This window comes from Vulpes lagopus, chromosome 18 (assembly GCF_018345385.1).
Source record: "Vulpes lagopus strain Blue_001 chromosome 18, ASM1834538v1, whole genome shotgun sequence".
Classification (NCBI taxonomy): Eukaryota; Metazoa; Chordata; class Mammalia; order Carnivora; family Canidae; genus Vulpes; species Vulpes lagopus.
Window position 1 is genome coordinate 39248060 of NC_054841.1, and position 17976 is coordinate 39266035.

At 34.2% G+C, this 17976-nt stretch overlaps 1 protein-coding gene and 1 pseudogene across 2 annotated transcripts in view; one reads left to right on the top strand and one right to left on the bottom strand.

Annotated features, from left to right (window-relative positions):
- The window catches only part of MACROD2 (mono-ADP ribosylhydrolase 2), a 1912080-nt gene that overhangs the window by 116549 nt on the left and 1777555 nt on the right, over nucleotides 1–17976 (top strand). The window lies entirely within an intron of this gene.
- On the bottom strand, nucleotides 12415–13512 carry LOC121478428 (annotated as a pseudogene).

A 17976-nucleotide genomic window follows, 5' to 3' on the forward strand; every position in this document is an offset into this window, starting at 1 on the left:
CTCAGTGCAAAATAAAAGTATGTGGCACCTTTTAAAATTATTAAGAATTTAAGGGTGGCACAGCAAAGCATTAAACCAAGCATGTGATCCTTTTAACCACAGGCTACATAAAGCCATCTCTGCCAAAAGACTTATAGAAATGTATGTGATGGAGAATGTTTTTCTTCAAATAGAATTTGATACTTCACTTCTTTTTTTTAAAAGGGATAACTTTATTTATTTTTAAAGATTTTATTTATTCATGTGAGACAGAGAGAGAGAGAGAGAGAGGCAGAGACACAGGCAGAGGCAGAAGCAGGCTCCATGCAGGGAGCCTGATGTGGGACTCGATCCTGGGTCTCCAGGATCACGCCCTGGGCTGAAGGCAGCGCTAAACTGCTGAGCCACCCGGGCTGCCCAGATACTTCACTTCTTAATAAACAAATATCAAACACCTCCTAGCTCTTGAGCATTGGTAGACCAAAGATAAACATGCTCTGTTTCCTCCCCTGTGAGAAGAGCTGATAGATACCAAAGGGAGAGCCACCATTTAAAACTTAGGACAGAGGGGCAGCCTGGATGGCTCGGTGGTTTAGTGCTGCCTTCAGCTTACGGTGTGATCCTGGAGACCTGGGATTGAATCCCACATCCGGCTCTGTGCATGCAGCCTGCTTCTCCCTCTGCCTGTGTCTCTGCCTCTCTCTCTCCATGTGTCTCTCATGAATAAATAAATAAAATCTTTAAAAATAATAAAAAATTAAAAAGTAAAACTTAGGACAGAGATGATAGATAATATTCTTTCTGTACCAGAATTAATTTTTCTGTTCTGAATTTATATATATTAGACTGTTTGGGCTGCTGTAATAAAATACCAGAGATTCAGTAGCTTATTAACAATAGAAATATGTTTCTCATATGTTTCTCATATGTCTAAGCCTTCAGATAGTTCTGAAGGCTTGGAAGCTCAAGATCAAGGTGCCAGCATGATTGTGTTCTGTAAGAGCCCTCTTCCTGTTTTATAGCTGGTGCCTTCTCACTGTGTCCTCACACGGTGAAAGTGGAGAGGGATCTCTGTGGAGTCTGTTTTATTATTTTTATTTTTTTAGATAGAGTGCGTGTACATGATTGGGTGAAGGGGCAGAGAGAGAGGGGGAGAATTTAAAGTAGGCTCCATGCTCAGCAGGAGCCTGATGTGGGGCTCCATCTCACAACCCTGAGATCATGACCTGAGCCTAAATCAAGAATCACATGCTTAATGGACTGAGCCACCCAGGCACCCCTCCCCAACCTTTTGAAGTCTGTGTTATAAGAACACTAATCCCATCTATGAAGCCTTCCCTCTCATGACCCTTCCATTAAGCACCTCATAGAGGCCTAATACCATCATCTTCAGGGGTTAGGATATTTTTATTTGAACTATAGTTGACATACAATGTTATGTTAATTTCAGGTATAAACACTCAACATTTTTGTACATTACAAAAGGCTCGCAGTGGGATCCCTGGGTGGCGCAGCGGTTTGGCGCCTGCCTTTGGCCCAGGGCGCGATCCTGGAGACCCGGGATCGAATCCCACGTTGGGCTCCCTGTGCATGGAGCCTGCTTCTCCCTCTGTCTGTGTCTCTCCCTCTCTCTCTCTCTCTCTGTGTGACTATCATAAATAAATAAAAATTAAAAAACAAAAAACAAAAGGCTCACAGTGATAAGTGTAGTTAACATATGTCATCACACAAATTATTACAATATTATTGACTATATTTCCTATCTCTGTGTTTTAATTATTTTATAATTGGAAGTTTTTACCTCTTCATCCCCTTCTGCTATTTTACTCATTCTTGCCATCTCCTCTGGCAACTACTAGATTATTCTCTGTACTTATAAATCTATTTTGTTTTGTTAATTCATTTGTTTTTTTAGATTCCACATATAAATGAAATCATACAGTACTTGTTTTCTTCTGTCTGAGTTATTTCACTTAGCATAATACCCTCTAGGTCCATCCATGTTGGTACAAATGGGGAGATATCATTCTTCTTTATGGCTGAGTAATATTCATGTGTGTGTATGGTTTGAGATCTGGAAGAGTGATGCTATCACCTTTGTTCTTTTTTCTCAAGAATACCTTGGCTATTTGGGGTCTTTGTGGTTCCATACAAACTTTAGGATTATTTGTCTTAGTTCTATTTTTTTAAAAATGCTTTTGGTATTTTGACATAGATTGCATTGAATTTGTAGATTGCTTTGAATAGTATGGACATTTTAAAATATTAATTTTTGTAGTCTATAAGCACAGTATATCTTTCATTTGTGTCATCCACCAATTTCTTTCATCAATATCTTATAGTTTTCAGAGTATGGGTCTTTCACTACCTTGGTTAAATTTACTCCTAGGTATTTTATTCTTTTTGATGTACTTGTAACTGGGAATATTTTTTTAAATTTCTCTTTCTGTTACTTTGTTATTAGTGTATAGAAAAGCAACAGATTTATGTGTATTAGTTTTGTATCCTGTAAGTTTACTGAATTCATTTCTTAGTTCTAATAGTTTTTTGGTGGAATCTTTAAGGTGGCTATGTATATTATCATATAATCTGCAAATAGTGACAATTTTACTTCCTCCTTAACAATTTGGATGACTTTTATGTTTTTTTCTTGTCTGATTGCTATAGTTAGGACTTCTAGAACTATGTTGAAAACAAGTCATGAGTTTGGACATCCTTTTATTGTTCTTGATCCTAGGGGAAAAGCTTTCAACTTTTCACCTTGAGTATGATGTTACCTGTGGATTTGTCTTGTATGGCCCTTATTATGTTGAGGCATTTTCCTTCTATACCTACTTTGTTGAGAATTTTTATTATGAATGAATGTTGAATTTTGTCAAATGCCTTTTCTGCATGTATTGAGATGATATGTTTTTTGTTCTTCATTTTTGTTAATGTGGTGTATTGCACCAATTGATTTATGTACATTGAACCATCCTTGCACTCCTGGAATAAATCACACATGATTGCAGTGCATGATTCTTTTAATGTGTTGTTGAACTTGGTGTGCTGATATTTTTTGGATGATTTTTGTATCATGTTCATCAGAGATATTAGTCTATAATTCCTTTCTTGTAATGTCTTTGGTTTTAGTATCGTGTTAAAGCTTGCCTGGTAGAATGAATTTGGAAACATTCTTTTCTCTTCAATTTTTTGGAATAGTTGAGAAGGATAGGAATAAAATGCCTTTTGACTCCTGGGGGGTTTATAATTTTAACATGTGAATTTGGGATTATATCATTCAGAACATAGCAGAAGATAAACACAAATAAAGATTGATTATGTTTTGGAAGAGTAACCAGAAAGAGAAAGTTCCCTGGATAATTTTGTTGCTTTCATTTCAAAGAAAGGAAAAAAATATTTTTCACTGAAAAATAAAAACGTGTGCTTGTCATTCTGGTAAGCCATTTATGATGAATATATCAAGGGAATATAAATATCATGTAACATGTCCATAATTTAGGTTATCATTGGATTTAAGTGAAACTTTTTTATACAGGGGTAATAGCACTGAGCTTTAATTGGTATACAAAATGCAGATGCACTTGTATTTTCAATATATGTATCCAACTCTTTTCACCCTTAATGTTAAAATACCAGCATTTTCTCTGTAGGATGGAGTAGGGTAGAGCATGTGTATACTTCACCCTCAGCTGCTGCCAGATGACTCAGCCAGTACCTGTGGGTGGGGAACTGCCTGGTTTTTCTTTCATTGTCAAGCCTAGGCATACTCAGGGAGAAAGCACCTGCCGCAGATCTCTTTATTTTTGAACTTATCATCAGTGGTGTTGGCCAAGAGAGCCAGCTGGTGAGCTTATGTACCTATCCAGCCCTCCTTATGGTCTTTCCTTCAATGTTGGAAAAACAAAGTTGAAATTTGCCACATGTTTTAGCACTAGATTTGGCATTTACTGTGATGAATAGGTTGATTATATTACAGAGTCATATCCAGGACACCCGACGTTTCTTGCCTTACCATCCAAGGAGAAACATTTCTTCTGCTACCTAATTTACTATAATTTACCTGGATGTGTTCTTTTGGGGGGTAGATAAGGTAGATATCTTTAACTATAATCCTGACTGATTTGAGACTATTCCTATTGGCAATCGAAATTTATATCTATTTAGATTTATATTTTTAATTTTATTCCTATTTAGTTTTTTGAAACAGAGTGGTATCTGCTTATTGTAGGTTCAGATACCTAATTCTTCATTTATCCACTAGCTAACTGGGACTTTAGCTAAGACAATTCAGTATCCTCATTTATATAATAGGAACAGATGAATAAAATTCTTTTTTCCTAATGCAGTGGTTAAGGAATAGGTTTCAGAGACAGAAGTACCTGGGTTTGAAATCCTGGCCAGTGTGCTGTTTGCTACTTTTGTTTTGGACTTCACCTTTGCTTTCCGTCATATATAAATGAAAGATTTGTTATAAAGATTAAAGAGGAGAATGTATGTAAAGAGCAAAGTGTATGGTACACAGCAAGCACTCAATATATTGCAGCTTTTAATATTATTATTCTTTTTCAGCCTAAAATCCTATTTTTACATTGATTTCATTCATTTCTTTCTTTAATGAGTACATATAGTGCTTTCTGTATGCCAGGTCCTGTTCTAAGCATACTACAGATATTGTCTTTATTAGATCCTCATGGTTACCCTATAAGATAAGTACTTTTCAGAATCTCTAATACAAAATTAATGCACAAGGTAAAAGTAAAAACTTGCCCAAGTGCACACTGCTTGTGATTAAGCCAGATACTTAAAAGATATTTTTAGCATTTGATTTATATAAAGTCTCTTGATTTTCTTTTTTACATTAAAGTGCAAGTCGACTCACTGTATTTTTGGTTCTTCTCAGGAAGATTTGAAGAAACATTCGGTAGCTTACTCTATTCCCTACCTTGATGGTGTTTCCGTGACTTTGATCAGGGCCAGCTGGAGGTAGCCCGTTTTTGTCACCAGAGTGTGCTGCGATTCCATGAATTTGAATTTACTGCAGCTGCTGCATAGCTGGAAGAGAATCTCTCCACTGCTTTTGCTACTGCTTAGCAACCATAGGTTTTTCAATTTGACTCTTTACCATCCCCTGGGCAACTGCCTGAGTTCCAAGTTATTTTCTTTTTGTGTTATGCCATCTTTCCTGCTCACTGCTGTCCTCATGTAAATGAAGGAGCCAGAGCTGCTGGCTTGTTAGCAGAGTGCCTAAATGCCCCAGAAGAGCTCTGTGTTGTCAAGCATTATGATGTTGCCATCACACTCATTATTTTGCTAAATAAGAAATCAGTATGAGGTTGCCAAATGGATGGCTTTTTAAGAATTTGATATCAACAGCTTTTTGTTAAACTGGTCACTGCTTTTAAGATTTGCATGTACTGTCTTTCATGTTATCTGGTAAGTTCCTGATGAAGTTGAGATTAATCAGAGATGCATTAAAATGCTTATAGGAAAAAAAATGCTTATAGGTTTGATAGATAAGCCCCTATGGAATATTAATATTTTCTATAACCAAAATTTCTTATCATTATGAATAAATATTGCCTGTGATTCTGATTGCAAACTATTCGTTCATGTTCATTTGTAGATTAAAAGGGATACTTGGGATGTTTATGTAGTATGAATTATGAAAAAAGCACAGATTAAGGTCGTAGGGTGGGTTGGGTAGCTACATACACATACACACACACACATAAACACCAAAGAGGCATAATAAGGCAGTGTCTCTGGCAGATTAATCTTACCTTCTACAATAAGTTAAGAAAACTTTCCATGTTTTTCATCATTCTTTTTTTAAAATGAATTCACCTCTTGATGGTAATTATCCTAGAAAATTTGACCAGGGGAAGCTTAAAGAACTAACTCACCAAAATGAAGTTAGCATGGAAATGGGATCCTATCATTAGAAGTTGGTTATGTGCATTGTTTTCTGTATATTAATTAATCTGTAGTTTTCCTTTAAGGAAAGTTTTTACACTCTTACAGGGAGTTTGTCAAGAGTCTAGGCTGATTTGTGAGATATCTTGGGAAATGATTTACATTACTTTGGCAGAGACTTCTTTTTGCAGATAACACTGTCTTTAAGCAAACAGTGTTTGTATAACCACCTTGTGTAGCAACATTCAGCTAGTAGATAACAACCTTCACATGCCTGATAAAATGATGAAATCATTGACTAGCAGCATTCTTAAGTGGAGTCCACATTTTATAGCAATGTGATAATTCTGCTTAATGTGGAAATGGTTACAGAGTCTAATATGTGTGGAATTCCTGCTTGATGACCACTTGCTTGAAGAAAAAAAAATTCAAGAAGTTCTAGTCTGGTTACTTCATTTTGAATACATTTCTGACTATTTGATTTAATTGAATCCACTGACTAGTATGTTGGTTCATAACTTTGAAATGTAATAGGCCCCTATGGAATGAGTATCCTCTATTAACCTTGTTTCAGACTAAAATAAATAAGAGATTTATGATTTTTGAATTGCATGTATAAATCACATTTTTGGGAGGGGAAAGTTAGCAAATAAAACATATTCTTGAAACATTAAAATAATTAGGTAAGACTATCTTATGAACATCCCAGTGTCATAAGCCATTAAGAGATTAGATTTTAAATGTTTTCACCACAAAAAGAATTGGTAATTATGAGGCATAATGTAAGTCTTAGCTATGGAGATAAATGATTTGCAATATACAAGAGTATCAAATCAGTATGTTGTATGCTTTATACATACACAATGTTATATGTCAGCTGTATCTCAATAATGCTGGAAAAGAAATTTCTGGATAAGAGATTGGGCCAAGTTCAACACTGTATTTAGATTTCTTTTCTTTTCTTTTCTTTTCTTTTCTTTTCTTTTCTTTTCTTTTTTTTCTTTCTTTTCTTTCTTCTTTCTTCTTCTATCTTTTTCTTCTTCTTTTTAAAGATTTTATTTATTTATTCATGAGAGACACAGTGAAAGGCAGGGACATAGGCAGAGGGAGAAGCAGGCTCCCTCTGGGGAGCCTGATGTAGGATTCCATCCCAGGACCCTGGGAATCACAACTTGAGCCAAAGGCAGATGCTTACCCACTGAGTCACCTAGGCATCCCTAGGTTCCTTTCAAAATTAAAATAATTAAGGTAATCAGGTCTTATACTGGGCAAAGATTTTTTCCCCCCATATTTTATCTCAGTGATGTTTTTCTATCTTTGTTTTTTACAAACTCGGTTTTTTTTTAGGAGATTGTAGGGATAAAGATCTGATGCCTAGATAGATATAAAGGAGCATTTATCTAGAAATGCCATTAGCCATTTTTTTCATGTTCTTTAATGGACCTTCTGGAAATTTATAAGAACGTCTTAAGTGTGTGGATTGCATATGGATTAAAGATAGACTTTAAAAAAATCTGAAATAAAGCAAAAATTTTGAAATTATTGATGAATTGAAATACAAATAATATACTCATATTTTCATTTCCTTATTCTAAACTTAGATTTCTCAATCACTGCTTTTCAGGGACTGTGTTTTGGTAAAAGTGCATATTATCCTTTAGCTTTTAATCAGGATATTTTCAGGATTGTCCTACTTTCCAGTTTTCTTCTGTCCTCAGTCAGACCTTTTACTTACCCTGTTTCTGTTCATTTATTTATCTCTTACTTTTTATATGTAGAATGATTCACTTATTATTCATTTAACTAATATTTATTACCTGCCTTATATTTCCCTGGTCCAGAACTGGGGTAAGATATTGATTACAGAAGTTTCTAATGTCTGTCTTCAGAGTGCTTACAATCTAGCCAAGCAAAGAAGAAATAGATAATTGAACTATGATTATAATTTTACATATTACAATATTCTTAAGTAGTCATACTTCTACATCTTCATACTAGAGGATATTATGTTACTTTTAGAAACAGCCTATATTTTTTGTTTACGGGAGTTAGTTGAAGAGTGGAGAGGGACAACATTGTTATGTTATTTGTCTAAGTACAGGTTTAGTGGCCATAATTACGGGGGTATTGCCCATTGTACTGTCTGAGGTTTTCACTTCTAGAATATTCCTCACTTCCACAGATTTCTCTCAGGGCTCATCATGTTCAGCTACTCTGTATCAAGACAATTTTTCATCCTAGAGTCTTTCCCTTATCCCTTGGTTTGGAAGTTTACCCCCATTTTCCCTGAAACCATGTTTCCTCTTCCCTTGTATACATATATTTATTATTAACTAAATTAATGTCCACAATAAAGCATTTTATATGTGTGTTGTGTCGATATGTGTTAGGCTTAAATAGAGTTTAGAATAAAGATGAATAGATTTACTTCACCCCTGCACTTACTGAAAGAATTTATAATCTAGTATATTTGATAGTTACAAATAAATACTAGTTAATGTCATGATTATTCTTTGTGTATTTCCCAGCTCAGAGTTGGGTTTCAAAAAATACTGATTCAGTTAATTTGTGTTATTTTTTTATAGATTTCTAAGGAGAGAAACATCTCTTAGAAAAGATTGACTTCCGTCTGTGTTCATTATGCTTGAAATCATTAAACCTCTTAAAATTATGGATAGTGGCCACTAGTTTGAAGACATATATTGGGAAATATCTGAAATGCTAGTTTTTGTTGTTTTCTTATTGGCAAATTCCTAAGTAATAGAGCTTTGATTGCACGAATCTCTAGAAATCTAATGCTACCTTTTTTTTTAGTTTCTCAATATTATTTTCTCAAATAGTTCCATAATGTTTATAAAATATTTAATTAATTTGAAAATCACACACAATATCCCTATTCTTTCTCACTATTAAGTACCCTATTAGAGAGTTTTTATGGAATTTGGGCTTCCTAAAGATTTATAGTAAGTGTTCATATTTTCCAAAATAAAGAAGCAATTAATTTCTGAAATTTGAACAGCATATTAAAATAAACATTAGCATAATGTTATTAACATTGTTGTTTTCTGCATATTTGTTGGAAACCTGTTTAATCACTGCCAGGGAGACTGTCATTTACTATAAACCAGTATTCTTCTGAACCATTCCTTCTTTGTAAGGCTGATTATAGTTTATCCCCAATAAAGGTTTCTGTCAGTATTGAGTTACTTTGTAATTTAGTTGTCGGCATTAAAAGCTGAATTAAAATGGTAAATTTGTCCTTTAGTTCGCCGCTTCCCCATTTGTTACTGCTTGGGCTGACTCAGGTTTCTGCTGTTCTAATCAGTTGTAAATTTGGGTAGAATTTAGCAGTTAATTGGGGGAAGGGAGGAACAAGAGAAAAAAGATACACAGCCTACTTCTGATGTATGATGCTCTACAATCCTGTGATGTTTTCTCTCTGCAAGTGATCAACTCCTGGCTACCCTTTGACACCTATCCTTTTTTCCTTGTGGAGAAATCAAGGAAATGTCTGCAAAGTCTTCTAGATTGATACTGATAGGATGGAGGAAAGTTCATCAAGTTTTTTCAAACGTCAGAAGTTAAAGTTTCCTTCTGGGATAGGAGTCAGAGCATCAAATAGCTAGGGAGAGAAGACCTGTAGAGCAGCTTCTCTCAAACATTCCTGTGTATTATAATCATCTGGAGAGCTAAGAAAGACCACTAGGGCCAAGGCTCCTTGAAAAAGGCCAGGGCTTTTATATTTACACTGAATTCCCCAGGTAATCCTAGTAACCAACCAAAGTTTAAGAATGTCTATCAGGGGCTAAAAAGATATCTCCAGTCTGAATTTCCTGGGCACCATGAGTGATGAAGGGAAAGCAGTAGAGCAGTGAGAGGAGAACTAACCTTTGTGAGGGCCTGTTATGTTCAGGTAACAAGTTAGCTGTTTTTGGGTGCTGTCACCCTAAATCTTCATAGCAGCAGCACAATGAGGTAAATATGACTTCTATTATATAGGTGAGCAAATTAAAGTTCAGAACAGGGATATAAATTTTCTAAGATGGTGCAGTGTACGCATCAGAATTTGATTTATGTCAATTCTGTTTGTATCTAAAAACTACTTTCCCGCTTGTACCTTAATGAGTTGTAAAAATTAGACAATGTATGCAAAGCACTTTTAAGCACAGCACTGGATGCTTCTATAGTAAGCTTTCCATGTTAAGAATCATCATCATCATCATCATTATTACTATAGTTCTTGCTTCGAGACATGCATGATGTTAGAGGCCAGTGATATAAAGATAATAAGACATGACTATCCTTAAACCGTTTAATAATACTGGAAGGACCTCACAATTGAAAGTAGTATTTTATTTCTTCTGGGCATCCATTATAAAATGTGACTCAAGTCAGGTAGAAAAGCAAGATATGCTGAAATAGAGAGATGAAGGCTGTGGTAGGGCTTATGCCCAGGCCAAGGGACAGACTTCCCACATTCAAGCCTCCCACTGAGTGCAAATTCGAACTTGCGCTGCAGAAAAACTCACAGTTGCTACATGTTGTGGATCATAGGCCATTTAAAGAGTTTTTGAGCACTTAGCGTTTATTTCTATCAAATGTGTTTTTAGAACCCTTACTCTGATTCCTATTTTATTATTTATTTATTTATTTATATTTATTTTTTAAAGATTTTATTTATTTATTCATGAAAGACACAGAGAGAGAGGAAGAGGCAGAGACACAGGCAGAGCAGGCTCCATGCAGGGAGCCTGATGTGGGACTTGATCCCTGGACTCCAGGACCACGCCCTGGGCCAAAGGCAGGCACCAAACTGCTGAGCCACCCAGGGATCCCCTGATCCCTGTTTTAAATAAAAATATTGTAAGTGAGCACAGTGTTTGGAAAAGTGACTATTATAAGGAAAACCTCTTCCTTTCAAGTTAGTGGAGATTTTTGGTCTTTTGAGCCTCCTCTTGATTTTTTGCCTTTCTTATGTCTCATAAGAAAATTAGCCAGAACGTAAGAAACTTGAATCTGAAACTAGTTGTTTTATTACTCTTAGATATTAGAATTAAGGTAATAGTGGAAGGGATAATTGAATTTTTTGGCTGAATTGAAGTTTTGAAAGTTTCTGAATTTCAGTGCTGCTATGGATTCATGTTTGAGTTATTGTGGTTACTCTACCTTGTGTTTATTTGTAGCTTCTAGTTATCAGCAGTGCCTGGCACAGTGTTTGACCTGAAGTGAATATTCAGGAATTATGTTTGACATGAATGCATGAATGACAGTAAATAATTAGCAAATTACTGGTAAATTAGTAATTGAAGAACATTTTTGTGATAATCATACCATGTTGAATAAATTACTCTGGAAGACATTTGTATACTGAGATTTAAAGAATGTGTCTGTGAAGTCTAATTATTTTGTAAGATTTCATTTCATTAGGTTCTTTTTGGTGTCACTTCCACAGAAAATAATTTTATTATTTTGGTTTTCTTCACCTGTCTAGCTTTCAGATTTACTTTTGTCAGTCATTGATAGTATCTTGTTTAGTTGAGGAGGATACATTGTTACATATTCCTCCAGATTAATACTTAGGAGCCACATTCTTCATACTTTATTTTCTGTCAAACCAGTTATATTTGGTGAGATGAGTTTTCATGTGAGCAGAGAAATTGGTGGTTATATCATGCAGAACCATATTTCCTCTTACTTTAAATGGATTTAAAAGTGTTAGGAAACTATCAAATTCTTTTCCTAAAAACAAAAACTTGTTTCTGATATTTAATATTTGCAATTCATTCTACTGAATATATTTCATTGGCTGTTATTTAATGTAATGAATTATATTCTTCCAGCTGTAAAGCACTCAGAGGGAAGGTTGTAAATAGCTGATTGCTGTTCATGTTGTTTCTTCCCACTAGAGTAATGAATTAAAAAAATACACATCAGTATGAATTTTCAGTATTTCTCCTGGTTCAAAATGTTTTGCTTAGGAGTGTTTATTAATTTTTTAAATTAAGACTTTTTCAAGAGCAATTTTAGATTTACAGCAAAATTGAGGGGAATGTACAAGATTTCCCATACACCCTCTGTTCCCATGTGTACAACCTCTCCAATTATCAACATTCCCTACCATAGTGGTAGACCTGTTAATAGTTGATGAACCTACATTGACATATCATTATGAATCAGAGTCCATAGTTTGTTGATATTACTCTTGGTGTTGTACATTTTATGCGTTTGGATAAATGCATAATGATATGTATCCAAGTGTTGTCTTTTTTATATCTTTTTTTCTTAAAGCTATTAAAATATACTATGATTTTCTTCTTATATTCTGTTTTTATGCTATGAACATAAATGTATGTTTTTGTGTAAGATGATTTCTTATCAACCAGTAGCTAAGCACTATTTCTCTCCATTTTCACACCTTTCCTCCCCATCTCTTCATCTTCTGTGTCTTCCATTTTATCTTCACTTTCCTTCTCTGTTAGCCTCTTTGCTCTCTTTTACTCTCTCCTTGCTCCTCTGAATTTCCCATCTCCCCCCTCACCAGCTGTACTCAAGTTAGAAATTGAGGCTGGACTTGGTTTTTATAAGGACTAATAATGCTGATGCAGCACAAAGGCTGACATTTAAAAGTTGGGCTCCTGCATAGGGCTTGAATTAGGAAATTTTGTTGCCATGTAACTTACTTTTTTCTGGAAACTTGTTCTATTGCTTACCTTTAATAAGTAAAAGCCTAGCTATGCCTTAAAAATCTTATCTAGCAAACAAAGCTTGTCATAGTGAGTGTTATATGGTAACAACTCATTTAGTTATTTATTTCTGGAAATATTGTATCTTTCTTCTGAATGTAGGTACTTTTTTTTTTTTTTCCCTCAGCAAAATAACCTTTTAGGCTAAATAACCTAATCATCCGAATAAGCAAGGAGAGCATGAAAATATTAGGAAGAAGAGATTCCCTGCCACATCACTCCCCCTTTCTGATCAGTACAGTCATTTAATTTTATTTTGTTGTTATTCTTCCTGAACTTTCTTCCTCCCTTCTGTTTTTTTTTTAATACTTTTTTTCCATATCATATCATTATTTTTAACGTCCAATGTTTATAATATGAGGGCCAGGGCTTTCTCCCCAACTCAAGTATATAAATTTTTGATTGGCTTGTGTGGCCAATAGGGATACTTCTTCTTGTCTAATTTGGTTTCTGGGAAGACTTCATTCAGGTCGTCAGTGGTCATCTGATCAAATGGAATTATGTTCTTCATCTTCTCCAGCTCTTTTTCATATTTTTCAATCCTGGCCTTTGGGAGAGACAAAAACTCAGCATAGCTTTTCACATCTTCTTTTTCCTCAGCATCCACTTGGACAGTGTATTTATCCTCTGGCACAGGAACCTTTAGGGCATTAAACTTCTTCTCAAAGTCGTCTACCAAGCCAGCCTTTGCCACATTGGCCTTGTATTAAGCCCAGTTGATAGCAGGTGGTTTCTCAGGAAGAGTAGCCAACCTGGAGGTAAGCATCTCATTCCAGGATTTCAGGGAGTTGGCAATGGCCTTCTGGTTTCAGGGTATGATCTCCCCAGAAGCTACCTAGTCAATGGTTTTTAGAGCAAGTTTTCGCCTAGCCATCTTGAGATCCTTCACCGACCCCGGCGGCCCACAGTCCACAGCCTTTTTTCCATACTTTTAAGGTAAAGACTTCTTAGCTGGAAATCAATTCAGATAATAAGGTATATTTTAAGGTAGTAGTTTTTTTTTTATTTATAAGAAGAAAACTTTACTAATAAGAAGGATGGGGAAAGGGAGAGAGAAGAAAAATGATGAGTAAGGCAATTAATTGTGAATTTACTAAGGAGTAGAAGTGAGCATGATCTAAAGGAAAATGTAATAGAGTGACTGCTTCTGTTTTAAAAGAGCAGAGATTGGGAGTTATATGACTTATGTTCTAAGTGTGATTCTGTAATAAATCATGTAACGTTCCTGACAACAGAAATTTCCTGCTTGTTATATGTAGTAGAGGAACAACATCCCAATTTTACTTCTCAAAAAATTATAATTTTTATGGTAATTTTATACATCATGTATGCCACTTTTCCTAAATTTTATAAGTTGGAGAAAAATGGACTTTGCCATTTTTATAGAAATAATACTTGAATACAAGTGAACAGAAAATGTGAAGTGGCAACAAGAATAAAATAAAGAACATTTATAATCCCATCACCCCAGAGATCACCGACAATTACATTTTGATGTATTCTCTCAGGTCTTATTCTACACATAAATTTATATTTAATTTTTGAAAAATGGGATTATACTCAGTGTTTTATAGCCTCTTTTTTCTTTACAACCTGTAATAATCTTTTTATTTCACAACTGTCTTCTAAAACATAATTTTTAATGACCATATTCTATTGATATGCTCTGTGATAACTGCTTGATCGTTGATTGCTGAGCACTTAAACTTTTTAATAAAGCTTTTTCTTACTATAAATTGTGCTGTTAATGACTTTTTTAAATACATCCCTATATACGTTCACTATCATCTTTGGATGAATTCTTATAAAGGGATGTGAAGAGTCAAAGGGGAGGCATTTTTAAGGTTCTTGATACACAGTGGGAAGTGGTCCTCTAGAGTGGCTATCAGTTGTTCATTATGACTTTGGTTATAAATGGCATGGTCTGAAGCTGTGAGGAAGCCATCTGTGTGTTGTTGTATGTTCTCAGTTCTAAGGACACCTAGAAAAATGGTCATGTGTTGAGCTTATTGCATTGATTTTTATGGATGATTTTTATGGTTGGACAAATAACCATATGCATGGATAAAACAAGATGGATAAAACCGTTAGCTAGTTTTTTGAAGTGTATTTTATGTATACAGTGCTCAAGTCAACTTTAAAAAATAGTAAGTTAATGGAATTCTGCTGAATGATATTTTCTAAAGGAGATCTATATTTATTACTCAGTGTCAAATAATCATAGGTTTCTTCCCAAAAGAATAAAAAAAAAGTGTATTTGTTATTGAACCTATTATGCCTAGGGTAACACTGAAAGAGAAGATGGATGAGCAAAAAGGGGTCAGAAAAGTTGAAAAGCATTGACAAAGTTGATGCTCATGATCCTTCACACTCCAGTTTGAAGTCAATATAAGATAGATTATATTCAGCTAATAATGTATCATGCTGTGATATTCACCCTGGATTTAGGATGATATTCTATCTCTAAAATCAGAAAGTTATTTGGAAAACTGTGGCTATTCTTTAATTTTTAGAAACTTTTTGGGCTTAGAATTTTTTTTGAGTAATCTCTGCATTCAACATAGGACTTGCATTTACAACCCCAAGATAATAGTCACATGCTCTATTGACTGAGCCAACCAGGCACCCTGAATTTTTTAGAAACTTTTAATTAGATTTACAGTGGGTTGCATTTAGTGCTAGTTGGTTGCCTACTCTATTAATTGTAGGTAGTATAATCTGATGAAGTAGAGTTCAGAATTGGGAATTATTTACTTTCAATTGTTTGAAACTAGCCTAGTGTCTGACACTTAATGATATTAGGATAGTTATAGAAAAAAATTTTTAAATCATTTGAGATGTTATTGGTACTATGTTGTACCTGCCAATCAAATTTTGTGTTACTTATGCAACTTAAAGATCATAGTGCAGTTTTTAAGACATTCCAGCAGTGATTTTTGTGTGTGTGTGTGTCTATTTAACCTCTGAAATCTTAACTTGAAACTCTTAAGAGTGAGAATGATGTGAAGATGGGATGTTCATGAGTTTAATTTTAATTACATGATATTATGTGCATTCTACTGCAGAGGATGCCTAGATTTTTTTCCCCAAGACCTAGTGAAGGTAAAAAGACCTAGTGCTGTTAGGCTCAGGTAAGAGTTTGGCATTGAAGTACTGGGTAGGAAATAGTGGAAGGGAGTACATTGTTGCCATAGATAGCCATGAAAGTGCGCCTTACACCTCTGATTTTAGCTGCTTCCTAGAAAGAATATTCTCTAAGTATTGTATTTTGATTTGGATTCTCCTGTTTCTTAGCAAAATTTTAACCTGGTCTGTGATGATACTTTTTGAAAGAAAGATTAAAACATGGTCTAGTTACATGGCAATCAAAAGTATCTCTACAGCTGATTCCAGTGTAAAAAATTTAACTATCTTGAATAGTAGTTTTATAATCAATTTAATACTTAAGCTGGTTAATTGGCTTTGTTTTCTTTATCCTAGGCTATGTTTCAGAGATGTTTTGGCTCAATAGAACTGCATGTGTACGTGTGTGTGTGTGTGTGTGTGTGTAGAGCAGGGGGTTTCCCCTAAGCCCCATGTAGTTTTTTCTTTGAACTAATCAACAAAATATAATATCTAATATGATAGCAGAACTTATCATTCTGTTAGCACAGTTAGTTTTGTTATGTTTGACAGCAAAGTATTTGATGTTTTTCTTAATGCTCTGAATAAATTAAGCCAATCAACAACAATCAAATCTTTTGAATCTTTTTCTCATTCTGTTTTTTTTTTTTGTCTTCTCTGTGTTTATTTTATTATCTATTTTCAATTATTCCAGGTACTGATCCTTGTATTATGGCTTGTTGATACATAATTTTGGCAACTCCTGTGTTTCTGTTGGTAAAATGTTTTCATAGACTCTATCAAAATGTCATCTGTTATTGTCTTTGTCAAGACATTTTTAATTTATACCTTTTGGTAAGCAATTTTCCATCATTGTATGCTTATATTAATTTTTCATTCTGCATTGACAACCATTTTATATTAAACAACTTAATTTGCTTTGATCATAAATTAAAATTGGGCTGACTGGATAACCATAAACATAAATATAATTACAGATGTCAGTAATCAGCTCTTCATTCTCTGATCTGATTGAAATAGTGGACTGCTAAGGTTATAATTAGGGAAGAACAGGATATATATATGTATTATATATAATACAAATATGTATATATAATTTTGAGAAGAAAATTATATAATTTTATATAATATATAAAATTTATATAATAATATAATTTTATATATTATATAATTTTGAGAAGAACATTCTAGGAATAGCAAGAAGAGGGAGGGTGAATTCAGTGGACTTTTCACTAGGGGTAAGTTGTAATTGCTAGAAGGAAAAAAGGACTTTTTGGGTGAGAAATGAAAACAATGGTGGAAGTACAGTCTTTGGACAGAAAAAGCCAGTGGAAAATTTTCCTAGTGGGTGGCAGGTAACCCTAGGCTTAGACAAAATAGAGTATTCAAAGTGTAAAGAAAGAGGGAAAGAAAGTCCTTTTGGGAATGTTAAAAGGGAAAGAGGCCCAAAGTTTTGGGTATTTTATGATCATGTATAATCAGTGTGGGAGTAGTGGTTGTCTAGTTCCAAGAACATGTTAAGATTTTTATTATACATAATCTATATGCAGATATTAATAGGAAGAGATTATATTAACATTTTTATATTGATCCTCAAAGAATAGAAAATACCTCAGCATGTTGTTTCTAAATGTGTCAAACTGAAAATAGTTTTCTGGCAAATAATCACATTTTTTCAGTTAAAAATTTGGTTTATATATATTCTGTATTTGACAAAGGCTAAAATAAAGGTATTAAAATGAGAGAAAATAGATCCTTCATAAAAAAAGCATTAATTCATTATGCCACTTAAAAAAATTCCACAAAATTTTAGTTCTAATGTGTATTAGTTACTTATAAATCTGGTTCATGTAAAGAGAAGCAATATTTTAATAAAGTGTGTGTATATATATACATACATACACACACATATATATAGTATGAAATATATATATATATATTTCATATATATCAAATATATATAGTATCAAATAGGAAAAGGATGTTTTTCCTTTTTTTCCCCTGGGTCTTGTTTTATATTTTATTGCAACACTCTTTCCCAGTGTGGAGAAATGATTTGTCCACTGCTCCATGAAGTACACTAAAATGCAATAGGACTATTTTTTTTTTAATTTTTATTTATTTATGATAGTCACACACAGAGAGAGAGAGAGAGGCAGAGACACAGGCAGAGGGAGAAGCAGGCTCCATGCACCGGGAGCCTGATGTGGGATTC